Source organism: Oryzias latipes, chromosome 5 (genome assembly GCF_002234675.1).
Source record: "Oryzias latipes chromosome 5, ASM223467v1".
NCBI lineage: Eukaryota > Metazoa > Chordata > Actinopteri > Beloniformes > Adrianichthyidae > Oryzias > Oryzias latipes.
The window spans coordinates 7,937,379-7,957,471 of NC_019863.2; the positions used below are offsets into that span (position 1 = coordinate 7,937,379).

General features: G+C 40.6%; 1 protein-coding gene across 5 annotated transcripts in view; it reads right to left on the reverse strand.

Moving 5' to 3' along the window:
• Positions 1 to 20,093, reverse strand: part of cacna2d2 (calcium voltage-gated channel auxiliary subunit alpha2delta 2) — a 207,348-nt gene that overhangs the window by 154,754 nt on the left and 32,501 nt on the right. The gene's annotated exons all lie outside the window — the stretch shown is intronic.

The following is a 20,093-nucleotide window of genomic DNA, read 5'->3' on the forward strand; positions in this document are numbered from 1 at the left end:
CTGAGTTCAGTGACTCTTTTTAGAGTCTTATGACTCAACTGTGGATGGAACTCACAACCTTCCAGTCTCTAGCCAGGTGGTCTACCACAAGGAGTTAGTGTTATTTATTTCATCATTTTTATTTTTACATTATTTTATTCTTATTACTATCACCACATGAGTTTTTTAAGTCAAACACACATTTTTGCTTTATTTTTTCTAATCGGCAAAGCAAGAATTTTTGCTAAATATCACATTGGAGAGATTGATGAGTTGACATCTTGTAGTTTGGAGAGGAAAACATTGGCGCTCATGTGATCTGTATCTGTCAAGCTGAAAGCTGGGCTGGAAGCCATAGGCAGTTTCCCTCTACTGGCCCACTGAGCGTGCAAACCTGGCCTGAAAGAATATCACTGTGCCAGTAAGATACTCCAATGAGATTGAGTTGTGTGGTATTATGGCTTCCTTCTCAGATACTAGAGATCCTGCTTCACTTCAAGGAGAACTTTTAGCTATTTGCCAATGTGAAAAATTCTAGTAAAATCTGCAAATGTTGTTTCGGTGCAAACAAGCTCTAAAAAGCTTGAGATGAGTAACAAAGATGATTTTCTAAATGAGTTTAGGTTGTTGTATTTTGTTCTTGAGCTGTTCATAGGAAGATATATTTAGTCTACATGCACAATCATTCATAGAAATACTCAATCAATACATCTCATATTTAACCCCAGACCACTGAAAAATACTGAGATAGACTCACACACACACACTAATTCAGAGAGCCTTTTCTTTCAAAGTCGAAAAAGCCATTAATGGAACCTCATTAAAGCATAAAACATGAGCAAAGTTTCTCCACCCTACTGATGGACTAAAAAACCGTGACTCTTTTAAACAAAGTATTTTTCAAGTCAATTTTAAAACCATGTCAAATTTACTTAAAAATCAATATTCATTCTCTTAATGTGCTGTTCTGTGCTCTGAAATTACCTCCAAGGAGGACTCCTGACAGCCACAGGGACTGGGTTTGGTATACCTCCGTTTACCCGCCCCTCCTCCCAACAAAAAAAAAGGGGGGGAGGGTGTCTGTAAAACCACAACCATCCATCCGTTTCCTGAACCAGCTTACACCTGATCAGGGTCAGGGAAAAAGGTTTGGATGCACCCTGGATCGTTCTCCAGTCCAAACTGCCTTATGACACAATTAACATGTTTTATTTTAAAATCCTTAGAAATCTCCTTTCTTTTTCAATAATAAAAAGAAAGTGGATTAACTACTTACAGGTTTACAGGAAGAATGGGGTTGTACTTTAATTAAAGCGCTTCACTACTGCACACTGCCTTTTGCAGTATTTACTTAAATGTACTTACTGGACATGTTTTGCTACCAATTACCGGTATGTTGTCTCAACAGGAACGTCGAGTTAAAAGTATTGAAATTAGCTTCTGACACATTTACACTGTACAAAAATATAATCCAAAAATGGTATGATTAGGTCTGGCTTAATTGGTCCATTTTAAAAAGGAAACCCTCAACATACCAGACTGGACTGGTCTGGACTGGACCGTACCGTTCAGTGGAAACAAGGCTTTATTGGGGTCAGTCTAAGGCACCCCTGTGCAATAATCATTTTGTCTAATGAGCCTCTTGATAACATCTCATGACAAATGAGACTAAAAACAAAAAAGAATTTATATTTTTGTTCGGTGTAATTGTTGAAATGTACTAAATAATAAGAAAAAGCAACTTTAAAATAAGAATTCATCTTAAATGTACTCTGAATGCTTTGCAAAAATGATCATTTTAGGTATAAATGAATAAAAAACACTGCAAATACCGTGTCTGGATTAAATGAAACTCAGACAACAGTCTTTGCTGATGTTATAGAAAAGTTAAAGTTTCTATAAAATGCAAATGTGGTGAAAGCATCCATACTGTTTTCCATCCGGCCTATGAGAGAACGGCTGAGAGAGCACAACAGCATAAATGGACAGCTAATATAAATGCTGGTCCTGTCAGGCCTGAGGACCTCTAAATCCCTTTTAGATAGAAGCTTTAGATAAGTGACCAACACTGCTGAAGGGCAATAAGCACATCAGCCTGCCTGAAATTATATTTGGGGGATTTAGAGCTTGACTCACACAGGTAACAGGGTAGAGAACAAACTCAGCTTTCAATCATTTTTAGAGACAACTCTAAAAAACTAAAATAAAGATATAAGGCAAGGCAAGGCAAGGCAAGGCAAGTTTATTTGTATAGCACAATTCGTACACAAAGTAATTCAAGGTGCTTCACAAAACAGAAAAATGCATTAAAATCACAATAAATCATAGAAATAATCAACATAAAATTTACTTTAAAAGAAAAGGAAAAAAAAAAAAGATTTAAAAAGAAAGGAAGGAAAGAAAGGTGCAGATAGGACCTTTCAGTCATATACACGGCTAAACAGAAATGTTTTAAGTCTAGATTTGAACATGAACACAGAAGAGGCCTGTCTTACGCCTTCAGGGAGGCTGTTCCAGATTTTAGCTGCAGAATATTGAAACGCTGATTCCCCTTGTTTAGTTCTGACTCTGGGAATCAACAGGAGGCCGGTCCCTGAGGTCCTCAGAGTACGAGATGGTTCATATGGCACTAAAATGTCAGAGATGTACTTTGGTGCGTGGCCATGGAGAGACTTGTACACAAGCAGAGCTGCTTTGAAGTCTATTCTTTGAGGTACAGGGAGCCAGTGCAAAGACCTGAGCACAGGACTAATGTGATCATACTTCCTGGTTTTGGTCAGGACTCGAGCAGCAGCATTCTGGATGTACTGAAGCTGTTTTACAGCTCGTTTGGACAGGCCGGTGAGCAGGCCGTTACAGTAGTCTAACCTACTGGAGACAAATGCATGGATAAGTATCTCCAGGTCTCGCTTTGAGATTATGTTTTTGATTTTGGCAATGTTTTTCAGGTGGTAAAATGCCGCTGATGTTACTGACTTGATATGGCTGTTAAAGTTCAGGTCAGAGTCCATGATTACCCCTAGATTTCTGACTTGATTTGAGGGTTTAAGAGACAGAGAATGAAGGTAGCTGCTGACAATTTCTCTTTGTTTCTGTGGGCCAAAAACAATAACTTCGGTCTTGTCTGAGTTTAGCTGGAGAAAGTTGTTCTGCATCCACGTGCTGATCTGTTGGAGGCAGTGGTTGAGAGAATCCACCGGCCCATATTCACCTGTTGTCAGTGACACATAGATCTGAGTATCATCTGCATAGTTGTGATAAGATATGTTATTACTGCGTATTAACTGCCCTAGTGGCAGCATGTAGAGGTTGAACAGAAGGGGTCCCAGGATCGATCCCTGGGGCACACCACAAGTCAAGGCCATGTAGTCTGAGACACAACTCCCAATTTCAACAAAATATTTCCTGTCTTCTAGATAAGACTTGAGCCAACTTAGGGCAGATCCAGAGATGCCAACCCAGTCTTGGAGTCTGTGCAAAAGGATCCCATGATCAACAGTATCAAAGGCAGCGCTCAGGTCTAGCAGGATTAAGACAGAGACTTTGCCATCATCAGTGTTCAGGCGGATGTCGTTGGTTACCTTGATAAGAGCAGTTTCTGTGCTATGATGGGGTCTAAAACCTGACTGGAAAACATCAAACGAATTGTTTAATAAGAGAAAGTCAGTGAGCTGTTGGTAGACAACTTTTTCAAGGACTTTTCCTAAAAATGGCAGATTAGAGATAGGTCTGTAATTATTCAGTACAGTGGGATCAAGACCGTTTTTCTTCAGGAGAGGTTTAATGACTGCAGTTTTTAATGCCTCTGGAAATATTCCAGATTGAAGAGACATGTTAACTATTTGAGTAATTGATGGCAACACACTGTTCAAGACAGACTTTAGAAATCTAGTGGGTAACACATCAAGGCAGCATGTAGACGAGCTCAGACGGGTGATGGTCTCTTGGACAGTTTGGTCAGTGACAGGTATAAAGTGAGTCAGCTTAGAGTGAGTAGGTGGCCGTTCGATAGTTATATGTGTTGTGGAGTTGATGGCTTTTTTAATGCCCTGAACCTTGTCATTGAAAAATACAGCAAACTCATTACATTTAGGTGTACAAACCAATTCTATTGGTAGCTGGGTTGGAGGGTTAGTTAATCTGTTAACTGTTGTGAACAGGATACGAGAGTTGCTGCTGCAACTTCCAATTATTTCAGAGAAGTACCTTTCCCTTGTTCTGCATAAGATCTGGTTATAAGCGTACAACTCCGCCTTATATATTCCATAATGAACCTGGAGTTTTGACTTGCGCCACTTTCGCTCGGCTCTGCGGCACTGTTGTTTCTGTTCCCTGACTAGATCATCATTCCTCCAGGGAGCTTTCTGTCTATGTTTTCTCAATTGAACTTTCATAGGGGCAATGGCATCCAGAACATTCAAGATGCTAGAAGTAACAGAATTCAGCATTTCATCAACATTGGCACCAGAGACGTTTTCAGGGTTTATCATTTCTACAAACTGTGCCCTAGTGCTCTCATTTATTTGTCTCCTTTGGACAACTGCAGGGCCAGGCGGTGGTTTGGGAGCAACAGACAGGTCAAAGAATACACAGAAATGATCAGAGAGGGCGACATCAACCACACTGACATTGTAAATAGTAACCCCCCTTGTGATGAGCAGGTCCAGAGTGTGCCCTCTGCTGTGGGTGGGGCAACTCACATGCTGAATTAGACTAAAGGTTTCAAGGACAGCATTGAGCTCTTTTGCATTTCTGTCATTGACATTATCAACATGAACATTAAAATCACCTGTAATGACTAGACCATCAAAGTCTGTGCACACAACTGAGAGCATTTTAGTGAAATCATCAATAAAACTTTGGCTGTGCTGAGGAGGTTTGTACATAACTATGCAGAGTAAGGGAGGAGTTTGTTTTAACTCAATCTTAAAGGACACATACTCAAATGATGAAAACACACCAAATGATAGTCTGCGGGTTGCAATATTATCTCTAAACAGTGCAGAAACGCCTCCACCCTTTTTATTTTCTCGTATTTCCGATTCATGTTTGTAGTTGGGAGGAGTTGATTCGACTAGAACTATGTTTCCTGTGTTTTTGTCAAGCCATGTTTCAGTTAAAAACATAAAATCAAGATTAAAAGAAGAGATAAGATTATTGATTAAAAATGATTTGTTGCATAAAGATCTGACATTGAGTGCAGCAAGTTTGAGATTAGTGTCCTTGGGACTGGTCAAAACCTTCTTGCAAGGGATGTGAACTAGATTTCTTTGATTGGACAGTCTAACTGCCCTTTTTTGCATTCTACGTGGTGCAACTACAGGTATAGAACCAGAAGGAAGCTGTTCATCACAGGGCCCCAGTTTGACATAACCTTTCCTAGGACACTGGGGGCCCGTTTCATCCTAGCTCCGGGGAATAGTACGTCTAGAGGCGCGCAGGAGAGGTTGAGTTGAGGGTAGTTTGGGTGATGGACCGGGAGGAGTGGGAGCTGGACGGGATTTGGGTGAACGACGGAGGGGGCGTGTTGGAGGGGGTTTGGATGAAGGCCGTGTTGGAGGGACTTTGGGTGAAGGATGAGGAGGGGGCGCTGGAGGGGTAGGAGAGCTCCTGTGTGGTGTGAGGCTCACAGGTGTTAGGGGAGCCATCTTAATTCCTGACTTAATGAGGCTATCAAAATGGCTAGGTAGGGCCATGGGTGAAAGTGGGGGGGACGAAAAGGAAAGTGAGTCTTCACTGGGAGTAGATGTAGCAGGGGGCGCCCACAGCTGGTCAGATGGTGGAATTTCTGGGGCCAAATCTGGTGGTTGTTGTTGTGGTTCTGCAGCTGGGTCCTTAGCTGGCGGTAGTTGTTGTGGTGCTGGTGCAGGTGAGTCCTTAGATGGAGGTGGTTGCTGTAATGCTGGTGGAGCTGAGTCCTTAGGTGGAGGTGGTTGTGGTGCTGGTGCTGGTGGTTATAAGCATTTTAAAATATGATAAGATAAAATTTCAACACATATTAAAGGTTGTACAACTAAAACAAACTCTAGGTTTAATTAATATTGCGGTTGTCCTTGAATTGATTACAGTTTTACATGAGCAGAAATTAATTGTCACCATGCAATCCTATTTAAATGATACACTGTAATCTAAACTACATGGAGCTGGTTTAGCTCGTGCTGGTTTGCGGCGCCTTCCGTCCGTGAAACCAGGGTTCAACTCCAGGCTGCTCCCTGTTCTCTTCTCTGCTTCTGTGCCGGTCCCAAGCCCGGTTGCTTTGAGAAGGTTGCGTCAGGAAGGGCATCCGGCGTGAAACATTGCCAGGTTAACCATGCGACTTGTTCGCTGTGGCGACCCCTGATGGGAAAAGCCAAAAGAGACAGACTGTAATCTAAACTACATATTGTTGTATTTTGGCTAACATTTGTAATTGGATGCCAGCTAAATGAAAATATGCCAAAAATGTTCTTTCAGTTTTTGTTTTTTAATCTTTGACCATATTAGATGACCGAATAACCCTAGATAGACTTGACTTTGTCTAATCTCAGAAGCCCAGCAGGGTTGGATCAGTTTAGTCCTTGGTTGGGAGACCTAAGATCTACTAGGTTAAGTTACTGCAAAAACAATTTACTGTAATCACACCACCACCGTAACAAATCTGAGTGAACGTAGAGTATTGGATCTGTAAAGGGAATTTGTGTGTGCAACCAGTTAAACCAGGAAGGTGGTGCATCTGATCTTCTGACTCCGACCCCATCTGTGGATGGGGGAACTCAGCCCTCAGCGGCGGTGACTGTGTCTCTTGGGTGCTGGCTTTCTGAGCCTGACGGCCCTCTCTCCACGCCGGGAGAGGGAGTTCTCTAGCAAGGCCCATGAGTCGGGGATCACATCACATCTGAGCCTGGGGGTGTCCGTTGACCTGTGGTGCAGGTTGTGGTCCTTGCCCTCAAGCGCTAGGCGCCTCCAAAGTTCCAACAGTGAGGGAGCCTAGTCAGCACATGTTTACCACACTAGCCAGGGATGCTCAGGAATCCGGGTGGTGATGGTGGGCTGCTTTTCTGGGGCTCTCCAGCAGACTGGGCCCTGGACTGGGCCCCCTGCCATATGGGGAGGACTATTCTTCTGGCTGGGCTGGAGCTTGCACTCTCCATGCCCCTGTGCCCCCTGCTCTCTGGCATTGCCATTGCAGAAATAGTATGCAAGATGGAATGATATGAGCTTGACACGTGTTTGACTGTATGCATAAGGTTGTGTGTGTACGCTGTAGTTAAATATGTTTCTAACATTTGAGTATCTCTGTGGACAGGCCCCGCCCTTTAAACTAACATCCACACCTGACAGTGATAATGATAGATCTCCAGCAACTTGTTGCTTTGTGCCCCCCCCCTACTTCTTTAATCATCCAGCTTCTTTAACACCCCCCCCCCCCCCCTTTTTTTCTTCCCTTTCCTTTCCTTTGTACTCTCTTTTCCACTCTCTCCTTCTCTCCTTTTTCCATCTGGTCTAACAAAAAATGCATAAAAACATAATTATTATAAACACATTTTTAGCCTCAAATACAAAAGGGGTTTATACAAATATGCACCCTGTGTGTGTCAGAAGACTCATAATAGCCAAAAGAAAGAAATTTGACCATATTAAAGAAAAAAGCAACAACAAAAACACTTTCTTACAAACAGGTATAGATAAAAATCACAGCAATAATGGAAATGTTTCAAGAAAAACATTTATATTTTGCAAGAAAATTGTTCTTATTAAGAAAAAAAATGCAATAAAAAATAGTCTTGGTTTAAGAAACATGTCTTAGTGAGTGGAATTTTCTTCTTAAAATAAAAATTCTTGTTGAAACAATCTTTCTTTTTTTTACTCATTTCTATGGGGTCTGTTTTTAAATTGATAAATATAGATATAATACACACTGATAGTCTGAAATGTGTGGGAGGGGTTATACTTTATACTTACATTATGTAAACGCATGCAAAGCTGCTCTGATGGGAAGAAAAACCCAGAAGTATCTTAATTTTTGTTTAGCCATGTTGAAATCTCTGTTGAATTTCTCTTCTTTAAGCTAAAAGATGTGAAGCAAGATCGACAGCATTTTACATTTATGAATATTTAAACAGTGTAAACAGAGCAAAGTGGGGATGGTACTGTTAAGTGTTGCCCAGCATTCTTCTAAAAAGGAAAATGACTCCTGGACTGGGATGGAAGTAAAGCAGAATAAAGGCGTTAATGAGTTTTGAGTCTGGCTCTAAGCTGTGAGGCTTCAGCAGATCTGTGGGGAGGTCTGTCACTCTCCGAGGAAAAACAAGGAGAGGTGGTTCAGCAAAGCACCACAGACGGCCAAACAAGCCTTCTGCTGCTAACACTCACACAAGACATGGCAGAAGTAACTCTGCCAATCGCCACCAATATGCTTTTTCTGGCAGCCAGGGAAATCAAGCACACATAAAATCCCAAACACAGAGCCCCTTGGAATAGGACGCGCAAGAAAGGGGAAAAAAAAACCCACAATGAAACACTTGGTAGAGCTCATACATGTCACAGACAATTGCAGTCCCTTCATTACCAAGTATTACTGTCAACAGTTTGCCAAGTCCTGGCATCTCAGCAAAAAAAGGCATATAGAGAGTGAGACAACACATGTGCTTCAAGTGGTACGCAGACTGACAACATTTAGTCTTTTATTTCTTTTCAAGGCAAGGCCCTTATTCTTCACCTTGAGGGGGGGGGAATGGTAAAACAGGTCTTATTAATGGTGCATTAAATTTCAGAGGGGGTTTGAACAGGGCTTTGGAGTTTTGAATGTTCAGTCCTGTCAGCAGAGTCGAAGGATGTCAAAACAGCCAACGCGACAGATGAAAAACATTTCTGTCTGCCTTTGTGACTTTCTAAACATATTTTATTTGGTGACTTCTTGGCTACAGTCACTGGTAATACAAATGTTTTTCTGTAGTGTTGATATTCCTGTCTCTTTGCTTGTGCCTGCTTATCTCTCTGTAAAGTCAGACACAATGCAGGCGTTTGCCTCTGAGGAAGTTGACGGAGACAAATGGCACATTATAGTAGAATATCACTGGGATGTGCTGAGCACACCCAGCGTCTGAAGGCCCCAGGAAAAGTTCAATAAGACAGAACACACATGGAGCATACAGCCCCCTCAGAGCAGCTCAATAAGACACAACGCATCCCAAACCCAAATAGTTTAACGGGACTGAAGACCTCCGAGGGAGTTCACTCAGACAAAAAGCAGACATACTGACTGATACTGTCACAGCCGTTTCTCTGAAAGATTTTCTACCAAATGAACACGGATGACAGAGACAGAGTAGGGTGTCTGAGGAGAAAAAATGTGCACAGTTAATCTATCAAAGATGACAGACAATTCGCCTACTGACTTTAGAGTTTGGCTTTGCATCATACCTAATCAAGAAGATGCATGCTGGGATCTCACAAAATAAATTTTTTCGCTTGTAATCTGAACTGCAGAGCTTTGTTTCAAGGCTTCCAGAGCACTCTATGCACAGAGCACTGTCTAAAGAAGATGTATGACATCTTTAAGACCCATTTCAATGAAAATTGTGTTTTTGGTGTTTTTAACATTTTCTTGTTGCATTTTTCTCATGATGAAAGACACGTCTAAAGAAAAAATCCTCTAAAAATTGCATTTCTGAATATTTCTTTATTCTAGTTGTTGCGAACCAGGTGCTGGTGTAAAATGAATTTGGAAAAAGCCTGTAGTTTTGATGCAGGTGGTCCAATGGGCTGGCCACAAGTGTCCTGCTTTGCTCCATTCTGATTCATCCGCTTGCAGACAAATGGATCCATGTTTTCCGGAGCTGGAATCTGGATCTAAACTACAGCTAAACAGCTCCACTACTGTTGCACCTGCATTGTTAGATTGGGGCTGTGAGAAGCTGTAAACTAGTGGGAGGGGGTGTGAAGAGAAAGATGATGGGAAATGGGGCTGGGCTTACTCCGCACCAATTGTTTCGCCCAAAACTCAAAGGCGAGTTTCTATTGACCTTCTACCGTTCTGCAGAACCTATGTCCTAGAAAACAAAACATTTTTTTTTTTTATTTTGGCTAAAAACTGCATCTTTATAATTAAAAGACCATAGGGAACACGTTTACAGTAGATCTTTGGTACTCTGCAAGCTACAGATATTTTATTTCAGTGTGCTGTCAAACTAAACACGGTCAAATGCAGTCCAAACTAGGCTTGGAAAACAGCTAATCTGATAGCAGCAGGGAAGAGCAACAGAGGAGCGATTGATGAAGAGTAAAGGCTTAACATGACGCAGCAGAATCCTGTGGATATGTGAGTAACAAAACAAAACAAAAAAAAACCTTCAGACTCTGAGGCATCACAGTATGCCAATGAATAATCCAAATAACTCAGTACAGACTCCACTATGACCACTTACAGGAAACGAAGACTGGGCTAAAGATTCACACTGATGCCCACGGGGGGCATATGGAGACGAAGAGGGAGTAACATGAAGACAAAATGGAGGAGGATAGGATGGGATATCTACCTTAATACGATCACAGGGATCGTCAACCTGAGATACAAACAGGTGGAAACAAAGACAAACGAGTCTTGTGCTCAAAGACAAAGCTGCATAGTACAAAGCATCCCACTGAGACACAACTTTGCATAAGCTCATTTTTCATTTCTATGCTGTTAGAATATTTCACCACAAAAGTATATAAGCTTACAATCTTAAATCCACACAAGCTGTCCTTGCTATAGGTTTGTAATGTGACAGAGTCAAATAATAACGGCAACATTTTTGGTCATTTAGCCTGTTTTAGGAGGAAAAAAAACAGGTTTAATTGTTCAAATGTACATTTTCATCTTTTAATTCATGTATTTATAAATGTTACATTTACTAACTAAATATTTTGTTAGCAAGCTAAATATTTAATTTAAAGTTAGGTATTTTTATAGTTAAATATTTAGTTCACAAACTAAATGTAGGGTTTGCGAATTATATATTTAGATCTCACCTAAATATGTAATTTCCAAACTAAACATTTAAGTCCAAATTAAACGTATAGCTTTTTAAAAAATATTTAGTTTGAAGCTAAATGTTAAGCTTACATGCATATGAACTTGCCAATAAGCGGGAATGGGCTACCAAAATAAAAGCTGGATTTTACGCTATTTCTCAATTGATTCTTGTCATTCATGCGTGTACTTGTGTTATACCGATTCAGGACATGTCTATCCTTCTGGCTGAAAACATTGGACGAGCTGTTTTAACGGCTATTTTTTTGTAATACTGTATACTTCTTCTCAGCAAATCGCTGTACTTTTGAGATCTGCCAGCGTTTAACATTTACCTCCAAACTAAACCTTTAGCTCCAAACTAAATATTTAGTTAAAAACTCAAATGCTTAATTTTGACTTAAATAGTTAGCTTGGAAAAAAAATATTTAGGTCAGATGTAAATATTTATTTGCCAACAAAATGTTTAGTTTCATAGTTCACAAACTAAACATTTAATTTGTACATTAAATGTATATTTACAATAAAACTCTATATTAAATAATTAGCTTGCTAACTGTAGTTAGTAAATTTAACATTTATAAATACATAAATTAAAAGATGAAAATATGCATTTGTTTTCTCCCAAAACAGGCTAAATAACCAAAAAAGGTTGCTGTTAATATTTGACTCTGTCACTTTACAAACGCCACCCCATGTCTTGCATCTCAACTACAAACAAAATCATAGTTACCTTGTTCTTCAGACTCAACCACATCCAGTTGGGTTTCAGATTCTTAAAATTGTAGTAAATCCCAATAATACTTCATAAATAATCATTTGTCCTAGCTTTTTAATTAAACAGATTGCCATCGTGGTTTAAAGACTTGATTCTGTTTTTACACATTATGTCATGACCATATCATGTCAATGTTTTACTGTGAGGCCACAGATGCAGATGGTATAAAGCAACAGGCAGACAGGTACAGCTGGACAGATATAGCCCCAAAGCCATTTCTTTGAAAAGGCCAGCTTTTGTGTATACTGTGTATACTGTATGTGTGCATTATTGTGTCTAGTGATCCCAGAAAGGTTTAATGTGTGAAACTGCACATTATATGTAGGTATTTTGCATAAATCTGTGATTGCATGGCTGCATTTATAGTGTCTGCTTGTGTGTGTGTGTGTGTGTGTGTGTGTGTGTGTGTGTGTGTGTGTGTGTGGGTGTGCGTGTGTGTGTGTGTGTGTGTGTGTGTGTGTGTGTGTGTGTCTGAGTGGGCCATGGAGGTCTTCCTGCTGAGGAAACAGACCCTGGGGGGCTTTTTGACTCTGCGCCGTCTTGTTCACTTCCTCCTCATTTGACGAATTACTGTGCCACTTCCATGCCACTGATGAAGCCTGGCAGCTCTCTATCAGTCCAACTGTAAACTTGACTTGTTTCACTTTATTGTTACAAATGGCTCTGAAAACTGCCTCATCCTCTTAACAGGAAACGATAACACATTTCCAGAAGAACTGGCTCATTCTCTCACAGCCACTTTATAGATTACATCCTTAACAAGAGGATTCGTAGATCATTATATTCTTTAATAAGAAATGCTTAATTGAATTACTTTTGGTTTGCACTTCAGTGCTCATGCTGCTGTTAAGCTTAGATCTGGAGCAAAAAAAGAAAGGCATAAATGCTCTTTCATGCCGTCTGTCTGTCTCCTTATGAGACTTACGTACATCATCACATTATGTCACGAAGAGGCCTTAAGCAACCCATGTTGTGTTAACTGCTTGAAGCAAAAAGTCGACCTGAAGCAAGCTGACATGTCGTCCTGTTTCTCCTGATCATGTAAAAGACCAGCAACGCGCTGAGAGGCAACTCAAGTGGGGATGTAATGAAATACACTCATCTGTAAGCTATTTTCAAAGCCTTCCTAGTGCTCTTTAAATTAGGATGATGCAGTTGTTAGCACAAATAAAATTTACCAAGTTATTTTCTGCAGAGCGGCAGGTCATAAAAACAAAAACCTCTGAGTTGTGGGTGACATTGTTGTTGCCCCCCCCCCCTCCCTCCACGTTGCTCAGAAAACGGAGCTTGTGGCCCACCCAGCATAGATTTTGCGTCACAAACATGCTCTTATCCAAACAGCATTTTTTTTTGTCTGCTCCGTGTTTGCAACAATTTGAATAAAGGAATACTCAGAAATGCAATTTACAGCTTAACATTCTTAATATATGCCCTCCATCATCAGAAAAATGCCACAAGAAAATGTAAGGCTAGTTAGCTGAGAGCCGTGTGGAGGATCAGCAAGTGAGACAAGTTTCGTTATAATCACACTGCAGCAATTATCCTCCATTAGCGCTTCCAGCTCGTCCCTTTTGCTGCATAGAGGCCGTGCGTTGGCGAGGAACTCTTCTGTAACAATCGATTGCATCGAAGAACCAACGTTCAGTAACGTTTGTTGGCTGTAGTAGATGTTCACGTGTGCTATGCAGCCAAAAACACGAAAGCGGCAAAAACAACAACAAAAGCGGCAATCGGACAACCACAATCCAGGAGTTTCAAGTCGCTGCATGAGTACGCGCCGCCATCCTCCTCATCATCTGCTAATCATCTACTCTGGACATTGATGTATGTCAATGTCTTCTGTGCATTGACAACAAAGGATTCTATTTCTGATTCTGATTAAAAACATCATTGTCATCAGAGTGGGAACATTTATTGCCTTTTCTGGTGTTTTAACTTTACGCAGGAACAATTAAACAAGTTCAACAATTGATTTCAACGTTGTTTAAAAGGTACCATGTTGGATGGAGGACATGTGGAATTTGCAGGTCCTGAGTGACCTGAGTGACAGGCGCTATGCTATTTTCTCTTGGCTAACTTAAATCTGCCTTACCACAGGCAAAACAGAGAATAGAGAGAGGAATCCAAAGGCAATTTAAACTCATACTAGAGATTACATTTCAACCCTTCTAGGCTGAATATTTTACCCTGTTGCCTACTGATAAGAAGCAGGGGCATTTTCACTGACTCAGGGAGTCAATTTGACCTCCTTTGTGAGAGCTGCTGTACTGTCCTGTAGGCTCCCCCCCCCCCCCCCCCTTGGTGATTGGTAAAACTTTTCCATGCTTTCCCCTCTCAATGAGTAACAGTGTCTCCTGGACCTGGGACAGAGAAAAAGAGGCTCCATGTCTCGTCAACACATTGAAAGCAGTATAATTACCCCCCCCCACACACACACACACACACACACAATGTGACCCACCAACAGGGTCATTGCTCTTAAAAGTGACAGCATTAAAGACAGAAATGGGGAAAAAAGGTCGGGGACGGCTCCTTTCTGCTTCGTGTGTAGCCTTGACAAGTTTCCACATTCACCCCCCCCCCAGAGTCAAGCTGGAGTCACCTCTGTCCCAGTGCATTCAACTCTGAAGCTCTGGGCTTTACAGCACAATTAGCAGGCTTATCAAGCTCTCAGTGACACACTAAACTGGACAAGCTCTCAGCGGAAAGCAGATAGGTCTCCATATTGAACATCACAGGGCCACTTTTACAGCATGCCAATTCCTGCCAAACTGGTTGTTTCCATGGAAACCTAGTACTTAATGACCGATAACAGAGAACGGCTTGGGAGAAAAAAAGAAAGAAAAAAAATGGAGAAAGAAAGCCAAAAAAAGAAAAAAGGTAGGAGCGAGAGAAAGACACAGGGACTGACAGAGAGAGATGGAAAAAGAACGACAAAGATCTAGTGGAACAAAAGAAGCAATTTGGTATCGAAGGACAGCGTGAAGCCTGATTATGTCGTCAGCATAAATGATCATTAATTTCCTTCTGTCCAACTGAGACAGATTAATGTCTACCCATTTTGCACCATAGACAGAGACAACTAAACCATTTCACTGAGCACCTCTGTAACAGCCATTTCGGCCCAAATGAAATGCAGTGTTACTTAAACGATCACACGATCCTTGTGTGAAGAGTTTTCATAAATTTATCGCAGATCACTATGGAACGCCCAAAGGGTCACTAAAGAGGAGAAAAATGATGCAACTAAAGTTGTTTTTTTGTGCGCGCACATTGCCATCTAACTGCTGTGGAACTCCTGATAACAAACTGTTCATATTCCCATCATGGTTTTAGTGTCACTGAAGCACAACACTCTCCCACTTCCCACTCTCTCCAGAAAATGACTCCCCTGCTTCCACTTAAATACTGACACGCACTCTGAAGCTGGCCAGCTTGGCGTGACGGAGCCATCCAGAAACAGAATATAAGACCGAGGAAAAACAAAGTGAGAAATGTCAATTCTTTTTTAACATGTTTTCTTTGTTTTATGCTCTGAAGGCTCTGTAGGTGAAACGTCACATTCGACAAATGAGTTTTTTGAACAACACAGCAGACCTAAAAGATTGTGACACAAAACACAATTAAACTTTAAAACTTTTTTAACTTTATGAATCTGCATTAAGAGAACAAATTATACTTCATTAGAACATTAGGCTACATTTTGACTGTTTTGTTCTACTTCTTAGGAGTAATTTGATATAATAATAAAATGTCACTTCTTTAAGTTCTGCTTAACCAAAAAGCCTCAATATCTCTCATTATCTGCAATCTGCCAAAGCCAATTTAGTATTTTGTTGTGTTTTTTTGTCCTTTGTCTGTCTCTGTTTTTGAGCTTCCACGTTTAAAAGTTTCTTGTTCATGGGTAGCTATGGAAGCTTTTATGACCGTTTTCAGGCTCCAGGTACAAAATGCACAATGTCTCTCCTCGAGAAGGTATACCGGTGTCCTTTGTCTTTATTTTACCTCAATTATTATCTGAGAGTGTTGGTCTAACATTTTAACCCAACAGTGTGAGCACCATGGGCTAAACATGTGTTCAAGAACCAGTGTTTAGCACGGTCTTGAATGCACGTCTAATGTTGAGAAGGTGGCATCATGTTCAATACCATCTAATGTATTTATGTAAACACATTCTAAAGATAAATCCACAAAGGCTTGTTGATTGTATTAATTGAACATACAACTTTGACTGAGTCAGTCCAGGCCAATGACATCCAGTTAGTGTGTCTTTTTTATTTAAACCTCAAATTTACACAAAAAAAATGTCAAGTACTCTCTTTCAACACACCAAGTCAGAGGTTTAATCTGAACTGATGTTATAAAAACCCATAACAGTACAAATGCTGTCTTTTGGCGCCGCTATCTCTCTGCAAAGCTCTGTCACCGCTTTCCACATTAGTCGTTCTGATCCTTTAAATCAGAACCGGCACGCTGTGTGGCGAATGAAAGCTCCCAGTTTCACTCCTATTTGCATGCTGACTTGATTAGTCATAAAGCAAGCAATTAGATATCCATTAAACTCTCATATACAAGAGCCAGGATCAACCCAAGTGTCACACGGTTAGATTCATTACTGAAAGCATCCATAACCGCCATGAGACAAAACAAACGCTTGACTGACAATCGCTTCAAATGCAACCGCATATGAAGTCCTCAGTGTGATGGCCCACGGAGCTTTCACAGAGTGGGATTACCTTTAGCAGTCTGCAGCATTTCAGTCTTTTTTTTAAGATAAAATACCAGCAAATAAACCACCTTTTAGAAGTAAAAAAATTCTTATTGTTTTGTATCTTTGATGCTAACTGAAGATGAGCAACATCTGCCTCTGCTAAATCAGTTCATGTTTGTCTGTCCCACATTAAATTAGTAATGTGGCCAATATTAGCAACACTATTAATAGTTTTTTTGCTAATTATTTCAATGCTTACATAAAGCTGTGATGACAGAAAACTGCTAATGAGTTAAGGTTGATCTTCCTGCTGTCTAAGGTATGAGCTTCAGGTTGGGAGTGGAACTTTTATCACTTTTTATTCAAGTCTTATGATAAATATTTGCTAAGAGCGTTCATTTTAAAACCCACATCTTTTGAAATTTAACAAAAAAGTGGTGAACATGAAATTTCTTTTTAAAATACAAATTACTCATCCCATTACATCAGGTCAAAAGTATTGTCATTGGAGTTGGCATTAAAACCAAACACTGTGTCAGGTTGGGAGGGGCTGGGGAGCATGAAGGACCCAAAATGCAGAGACGGAGGCACACGGTTCCAAGGCAAGGGGTTTATTCTAAATAACAAAAAGCGCTGCAGAGCAGGAACACAAAACTAAAACTAAACTTACTGTGGGCATAGCAGGAAAACATGGCATGAAGGGAAGAGACGATAGAGACGATAGAGACGTTAAAGACGTTACATGAGAGACATTAATGACGTTAATGGACCAGCACAAGAGGAAGGCAGAGACAAGACTTATATACAGACAGGACTGACAAGACACAGGTGAACATGATCAGGGCAGATTGGGACCAAGGAAGTAAAACTCAAGAACATGACAAAACAGGAAACCTTTCAAAATAAAACAGGAAACAGAACTCAAACATGACAGAGACCAAAACGGAAAGCAAAAACCAATACAAAGAAACCCAAAACATGACACACTGTTTACTTTTATTTTTCTAATGAAATTCTTTAGATTTAACACGTTATATCTATTGTAACTAAAGCTATGAAAACCTTGTGGCATGACAAGCCCTTCCAACATTTAAGTGCATGTTTATTTAGATATCACAATGCTCTTTGGAATCTTAGATCTTGAATTTGTAAAACATATAACAGCAACCAGTAGCCATAGTAGAAAACAGAAGTACATTTTTTTTATATTTAATAGCAAAAACACACTAGTAAAAGAAAAAAGAACATATGTTTCATATGTTTTCACAGTCTTTCACCTTCATTTACAAGGTGGTTTGATGTAAGTTTTAAAATATAAATCCTCTGAGGATGAATTTATCCTAAATACCCCTTGGAGTGCGTTGGCAAATATGGCGTAAATGGTAAATAGCGCTTTTCTACCTACAAGGCCCATAGTAACAGAGCCATTCACCCAGTCACACACACATTCACACACTGGTGGCGGCTCCGCTGCCGAACACTGGCGCCAACCTCCCACCAGAGGCAAGGTGGGGTTCAGTGTCTTGCCCAAGGACACTTCGGCACATGGGTGTGCAAAGTGGGAATCGACCGCCGACCGCCCTCCCACTGCTCCAGGGCCGCACACAAATAACTTTAAGAAATTGCAGTGGCAATTTAACAGCTGCAACAATCAATGTTACTAAGATGCCAGATGGCCTGCAATGACACATGCTACACTTTAAGCCTTAGTCACAACTGCCCCTACGGGGGAATATGGGCCATCTGCGGGTGAAAAATGGGAAAATCTGTACAGGACCCGCACAAAATTTTATGATCGTAGACAACTCGGTGAGCCCGTATGGTGAAAATGGTCACGCGCATTTTTTCTACTGGTATGCTGCAGGTAACAGGTTGTAGTGATATCTTAAGGGTAAGTAATGGGGAAGCAGGTGAGACGCAGGTAAGTTGTACCAATTCGTCAGACGTTTCAACCCCCAGTACCCTTGCGTGTTGCACAGTACTTCTGACCACAGGGAGCCGTTAGTGCTGTTCAAATGAAAGATGTGCTTCCTTGGGCGTCCCTAGAATGCAGCCTGGCTGTGACAAATTAGGAAATTAGACAATCAGAGTGTAGTTTGTGTGGGTATCCTACAGGCACTTATATATCAGCTGCCCCCCCCCCTTGCATGCAGCGGTGCAGTACTCGGACCTCTGTAACGACTGGAATGCTGCATAAAGGGCACCGGACGTCGGCATCACAGATATGCCATAAGTGCCTGTAACTTACATTATCCTTACAAATACTTCGCGATACACTTACCACACACAACATTGGTCCGTTCCATTTTAATGACATCTTTCAAGGTGGCCGCACCTGCCACAAGGGAACTGCAAGCTGCAAGACACTCCTACATTCCTCCTTACATGCAGCCTTTCCTCTCTACAACCCAAAAACCTGCAGCACACGTTGGGGTCAGACTTCCGTCCAGATGCAAAGGCATTAAGAAACACATCAACAACTGATGTATCTGGACTCAGCTGGTAGAAGGATGTTCAAAGTCAATCAAAAAGATGTGAATTAGTTTTGTTTTAAATTTTTTCAGTGGAAAAAAGAATTAAAACACAGAAATTTAAATCAGAATTAAGATTACAGAAGGTCTACAGTATATACTTTGTGAAAGCTGTTCAGTTTTACTATGAAACATACTCCTCAACTCCAGCGGTGTCAACTAAGTACAATTTTCAAATAAGTTGTTATTTTTGGGTTCGTTTTTTTGGGGCATACTTTTAGCTTAAATTTACTTCAATGGGTGCCTGTAGACTAATTTTAATAAAGCTTAAACAAACAAATTTGAGGCACAGGCAAATAGGAACTATTTGGACTTCAAAACCTAGTTTGAAGAGCTGACATGAAAGCAGGCTGTATGCTCGTATTTTTAATTTGTTTTTCTGACACAGTAACAAAGAAGAATCAATTTAATGGGAATATGTCATTGGCTGAAGTCTTATAGGAAAGACTCGGTTCTGAGTGGAAGCTTCTAGAGAGGCACATGAAGGATTGGGTTTCCTAAACTTGCATTGCACAAAGAGGACAACATTCAAGAAAGAGCTGTCGATCAGTATTTGCATAAAACGGGTGACTAGGAAGTGATCAATGCCTCGAACACGCAGGCTCTACAAACACACTATTAAAACGAAGATCAATGCAAGGCCCTTCTTACAGTGTTATCACACAACACAGACACACATGTTCAGTGGCAACAGCTGCTTTGTACTCCCAGAAACCAAACAAAAACACTTTAGAATGGCGCTGAGACCCTGAGCAGTGAGCGTGTGGTTATTTTATAGCATGACACTCTTTTCATGTCTCCAAAAAGAAAAGCAAAATGTTTTATCAAATGTTTTAAAAACACAAAAATGACATCTCATTAATTTATTACTTTTCTCTGAATAAAAAAATGTATAAAATAAACACATTTTGACTTTCTGGCTAAACGAAAAGCTTGGATTGAACTGCAGCATACTAAAAATTAATTTGCCCTCAACAAAACGTTGGCAACAATGGATCAGCGCAACCTTCTAAGCAAAAACTATTGATCATGCAATCCATAGACTAAACCCCCTCCCATGTAATTAGGGGATCTCAAACTGAATAAAGAGAAGAGGACGAT